The sequence below is a fragment of the Lagenorhynchus albirostris genome, chromosome 3, assembly GCF_949774975.1.
Source record: "Lagenorhynchus albirostris chromosome 3, mLagAlb1.1, whole genome shotgun sequence".
In the NCBI taxonomy this organism is placed as follows: domain Eukaryota; kingdom Metazoa; phylum Chordata; class Mammalia; order Artiodactyla; family Delphinidae; genus Lagenorhynchus; species Lagenorhynchus albirostris.
The window spans coordinates 17,074,338-17,080,017 of NC_083097.1; the positions used below are offsets into that span (position 1 = coordinate 17,074,338).

Below are 5,680 nucleotides of genomic sequence, written 5' to 3' on the forward strand. Positions count from 1 at the left end.
TATTACTCAGCCATAAAAAGAAATGAAATTGAGTTATTTGTAATAAGCTGGATGGGCCTAGAGTCTGTCATACTCTGTGAAGTAAGTGTAGTGTGAAGTAAGTGTAGTGAAGTAAGTAAGTGTAGTAAGAGTGAAGTTAGTCAGAAAGAGAAAAACAAATACTGTATGCTAGCATATATATACGGAATCTAAAAAAAACCAGAATTGGTTCTGAGGAACCTAGGGGCAGGACAGGAATAACGATGCATATGTAGAGAATGGACTTGAGGACACGGGGATGGGGAAGGGTAAGCTGGGACAAAGTGAGAGAGTGGTAGTGTATATATGAAAATATATACACTACCAAATGTAAAATAGCTAGCTAGTGGGAAGCAGTCGCATAGCACAGGGAGATCAGCTCGGTGATTTGTGACCAGCTAGAAGGGTGGGATAGGGAGGGTGGGAGGGAGGCAGATGCAAGAGAGTAGAGATATGGGGATATATGTATATGTATAACTGATTCACTTTGTTAGAATACAGAAACTAACAGATCATTGTAAAGCAATTATATTCCAATAAAAATGTTAGAAAAAATACTCAGCTACAAAATTATCATCCTTTCTCTCCCTCTTTCTCAATCTTCCCCAAATAGCAAACCTTAATTGTTTCCTTTTCTCTGGCCCTATGATAATAGGTGGCACCAAACTGCATGTGAAAGTTATACACTGAAGATGACTCCATTTATTTCACCTTGGGTTTGGGAGGATGAATACACCATTGGCAAGGAATAAAGAGGGGGAGTATGGATTGGGATAAAAGATAATGAGTTTCTTTTCAGGCATATTGAGTTTGAAGTGTCTGTGGGACAGTCAATAGCAATGCCTGGTAAGAAATTAGAAATATAGATCTGAGGAAGAAACACAGATCTGAAGATACCTTTCCTGGTATCAGCCCTCTCCTGTGGCCCCCCTCCTTCCCAGCCTTCCCTACTTTTGGGTACATTAGTGGTGACAGCTGTCTTTGCCTAAAAGGCCCTTCTTCCTTTGTCTGCCTGCCAAACTCTGACTAACTCAAGACAGATCCCTCTTCATCCTAGTCAGAAATAAACGTTTCCCTTTTTCAGTTTCTGAAGCACTGGTTATGTTACCCTATTCATCACTCTGTGTGGCCATGATTTGTAACATGCTAGTGAACAGGATTGCGTTACTGCTTTGTGACAGCTTCTGTGCCAGGAACTTGAAAAATAATCTCTAATAACATCCTCAGCTAGGCATTACCATTTCCTTTCTGCAGGTAAGGACACTAAGGTTCCAAAGTTATTAAGTAAGTTCACAAAGGTGATACAATTCATATTTGACAGCACTGAGGGCAGGACCCATGTTTCCCAATGTCTTTCAAGATTCCATTCTCTTGTCCTATTCTCCCAAATAAAGAAGTTGAGCCCTGAAGTCAGCAGATATTTATTTATTTATTTAGCACAGGCATACCTCATTTTATTGTGCTTTGCTTTGTTGCTTTTCACAGATATTGATTTTTTTACAAATTGAAGGTCTGTGGCAACCCTGTGTCAAGCAAGTCCATTGGCGCTGTTTTTCCAACAGCATTTGCTTCCTTCATGTCTCTGTGTCACATTTTGGAAATTCTTGCAAGTTTTCAAACATTTTCTATTTTTGTTTGTTATGGTGATCTGTGATCAGTGATCTTTGATGTTATTATTGTAATTGTTTTGGGGCACCCATGAAAAATGGCAAAATTAATCCATGAATCTGTGTTCTGACTGTTCCACTGCCTGGCTTTTCCCTGACTGCCTCCCTCTGCTCAGGCCTCCCTATTCCTTAAAACACAACAATATTGAAATTAAACCAATTAATAACCCTACAATGGCTTCTGAGTGTTCAAGTGAAAGGAAGAGCCACACGTTTCCCACTTTAAATCAAAAGCTAGAAATGATTAAGCTTAGCGAGGAAGGCATGTAGAAATCCAAACTGGGCCCAAAGTTAGGCCTCTTATGCCAAGAAACCAAGTTACGAATGCAAGGGAAATATTCTTGAAGGAAATTAACAATGCTCCTCCAGGGAACGTGCAAATGATAAGAAAGCGAACCAGGCCTATTGCTGAGATGGAGAAAGTTTTGGCGGCCTGAATAGAAGATCAAACCAGCCACAACAGTCCCTAAAGCCAAAGCCTACTCCAGAGCAAGGCCTCAACTCTCTTCAAGTCTATGAAGGCTGAGAGAGGTGAGGAAACTGCGTTAAGAAAAGTTCGAATCTGGCAGAGATTGGTTCCTGAGATTTAAGGAACGAAGCCATCTCCATACATAAAAATGCAAGGTGAAGCAGCACATGCTGACATAAAAGCTGCAGCCAAGTTAACCAGAATATCTATCTAAGATAATTAATGAACATGGCTACACTAAACAACCGATTTTCAATGTCAACAAAACAGCTTTCTATTGGAAGAAAATGTCATCTTGGGCTTTAATAGCTGGAGAGAAGTCAATGCCTGGCTTCAAAGCTTCAAAGAACACGCTGACTTCCTTATTAGGTGTCACTGAAGCTGGTGACTTTATGTTGAAGCCAATTCTCACCCTTCCAAAAAGCCTAGGGCCTTTAAGAATTATGCTAAATCTACTCTTCCTGGTCTCTATAAATGGAACAACAATGCTTGGATGACAGCACATCAGCTTGTAATGTGGTTTAATGACTATTTTAAGCCTACTGTTGAGAGCCACTGCTCAGAAAAAAAGATTCCTTTCAAAGTATTACTGCTCATTGGCAAATCATTTGGGCACTCAAGAGCTCTGGTGGAGATGTTCAGTGAGATTGATGTTTTCGTACCTGCTAACTCATATCTGTTCTGTAACCCATAGATCAAGGAATAATTTTGGCTTTCAAGACTTATTATTTAAGAAATACATTTTGTAAAACAATTAGTGCCATAGAAAGTGATTCCTTGGATGAATCTGGGCAAAGTTAATTGAAAACCTTCTGGAAAGAATTCAAAATTCTACAAACCATTAATAACATTTGCGATTCATGGGAAGAAGTCAAAATATCGACATTAACACGAGTTTGGAAGTTGATTCCAACTCTCTTGGGTGCCTTTGAGGGGTTAAAGACTTCAGTGGAGGAAGTAACTGCAGATGTGGTGGAAAGAGCAAGAGAACTAAAATCAGAAGTGGCTCCTGAAGATGTGACTGAACTGCTACCATCTCTGTTAAAACTTTAACGGATGAGGAAGAGCTTCTCATGGATGAGCAAGGAAAGTGGTTTCTTGAGATGGAATCTACTCCTGGTGAAGATTCTATGAAGACTGTTGAAATGACAGCAGAGGATTTAAAATATTACACTAACTTGGTTGATAAAGTACTGACAATTGAGAGAACTGACGTCAACTTTGAAAGAAGTTCTACGGTGGGTAAAATGCTATCAAAGAGCATAGCGTGCTACAGAGGAATCAGTCGTGAAAGGAAGAGCCAACTGATGCAGCAAACCTCTTTGTTATCTTATACAAATTGCCACAGCTGCTCCAACCTTCAGCACACACCGCCCTGATCATTCAGCAGGCATCAACATTGAGCAAATAAGGCATGGCCCACCACCGGCAAAAAGATTACGACTCACTGAAATCTCAGTTGATGGTTGGCATTTCTTAGGAAGAAAGTTTTTTTTTAAATAAAGGTAGCTACACTGTGTTTTTAGACATAATGCTATTGCATACTTAAGAAACTACAGTATAGTGTAAACATAACTTTTATAGGCACTTGGAAACCAAAAAGGTCGTGTGACTCACTTTATTGAGATATTTGCTTTATTGCAGTGGTCTGGAACCAAATCCCCAATATCTCATCTCCAAGGTATGCCTGTATTTCCTAGAGCAAACAAACTAATCTGTTTGGGGGCCTCAGTAAATAACTGTTGAATTAATTTAATCATATAAATAAAACTAGTAGGAAAGAAAACAAGCACCAAGCATATATGTGTATGTGCATGTGTGTAGGCACACATATAGGTATGCTGAAATAAAAAATAATAATAATTAGACCTAGAAACGTTTCTAGATCATCTGGTACAACTATTTACCTTTAAAGAGAATTAAAAATAGAATAAACCTATTGCATAAGGATACCTACTTTATATATTAGGATATATATTTGAGAGAACTTTTGAGCATGTTTAGTATAAGGAGTATGGACTTAATTTGTGCAGAAATAGAAAATAAAGAGCATTTTTTCCCCTTAAGGGACATAGACTTGAGGGCCTACACATTATAACACGTTTTCAAGTTCTCAAGCCATTGTCTTATAAATACTGAATATTGGACAATGATTGTGTATAGATATTCTATATCTGTATCTATACCATATGCACACCCATTTTGATTTATCCAGATCTTATTCCCATAGTGATTCATGTTTCCTATAATATATATTATGTAACTATTTTTAATGAGAATTTGATAGAGTTTTAAAAATATTAATGGACAAGTAGAATGGAATTGGAGGGAAGTACTGTTATATGAAACCTGAACAGTAAATGTTTGACAAAGAATAAATCAGTAGCTGTTTAATGACCCAAGGATGCTTAAGAATGTTTTCTGAGGATGGACTAGGCAAACATCTGCAGTAACACTGATAATTTTGGTTGTTGCTTAAGATAACTGAATGCCTGATTTCCTGTGGAAAGGTCTATACAATCCAACACTACTGACATGCTTTCAATTATTTAGATATACCACTTATTTTCCTAATTCTAGTTTTAAATATATAAAAGCTATCAGATCTTTGATATATATTAGCTGTCAAAATTAGTATTCCCATGCTTTTCTTATATTTATTATCATCAGTAGTAATTGATTTTCTCTTATAAAATAAGTAAAAATAAATGATCCCTAGAAATTAGGTCAAAATTAATTCCCCTCCCCAGCTTACAAAATTCACAAGCACTTCAGTACTGCTTTCTACAACACCAGACTATAAATCATGCAGGTATTTCTGAATCCTGCCTTGATACTTAACTACAGTCATCAAGCATTTTTTGTTTCATTTTTTTTTTATTTCTCTCTATTACTGAAAATATATTCTGCCTTTCTTTCATCTCATTTATACTTGAGATTCCCTAATCCTAGGCATCGTTTTCGCTTTTCCTCTAGGCCATTTTTCTCAATATGAAGTGTGGGTTGCTCTTTGGTTGCCTGGGTTCTAAGTCACAAGTTACAAAAGATGTTCTCTGAACATCTTTTTTTCTATTTTCCTTTTTCTATAATTTATTAGCCTTCCATAGCTTCACTGGAATATTCAGTTCAAAACTCCAGCCAAAGGAACTTCTTTGATCGTGATGATCAGAGGAAATGTAAATAATATACACAACAACCTGCTTGATTACTCCAATTGAAATGTCACAGTTCTCTCAAATTAATCACATCCAAAAGTAAATTCATGATCTTGCAGACACACACCTCCTTTACCTCCAGTACTCCCTATCTTATTTCACCAGATAGGAAACTGAGAACAGTGATTGATACATCTTTCTTACTTACCTGCCACAAACCCTCAATCACCAAGTCTTTCTGATTCCAGCTCCCTAAGTATCTCTTGAATCTGTCTACTTATTTCCTGTTCCAATGACATATCCTCATCTAAGTCACATTTACTATTGCAATTAAATTCTAACTAGTCTTCTGTCACTAGAGCTCTTAAACA

The 5,680-nt window shown here is 37.3% G+C and overlaps 1 pseudogene; it reads left to right on the forward strand.

Moving 5' to 3' along the window:
• The first annotated feature begins 857 nt into the window (after positions 1 to 857).
• LOC132517944 (tigger transposable element-derived protein 1-like) lies at positions 858 to 3,605 on the forward strand (annotated as a pseudogene).
• The last annotated feature ends 2,075 nt before the right edge of the window (positions 3,606 to 5,680 follow it).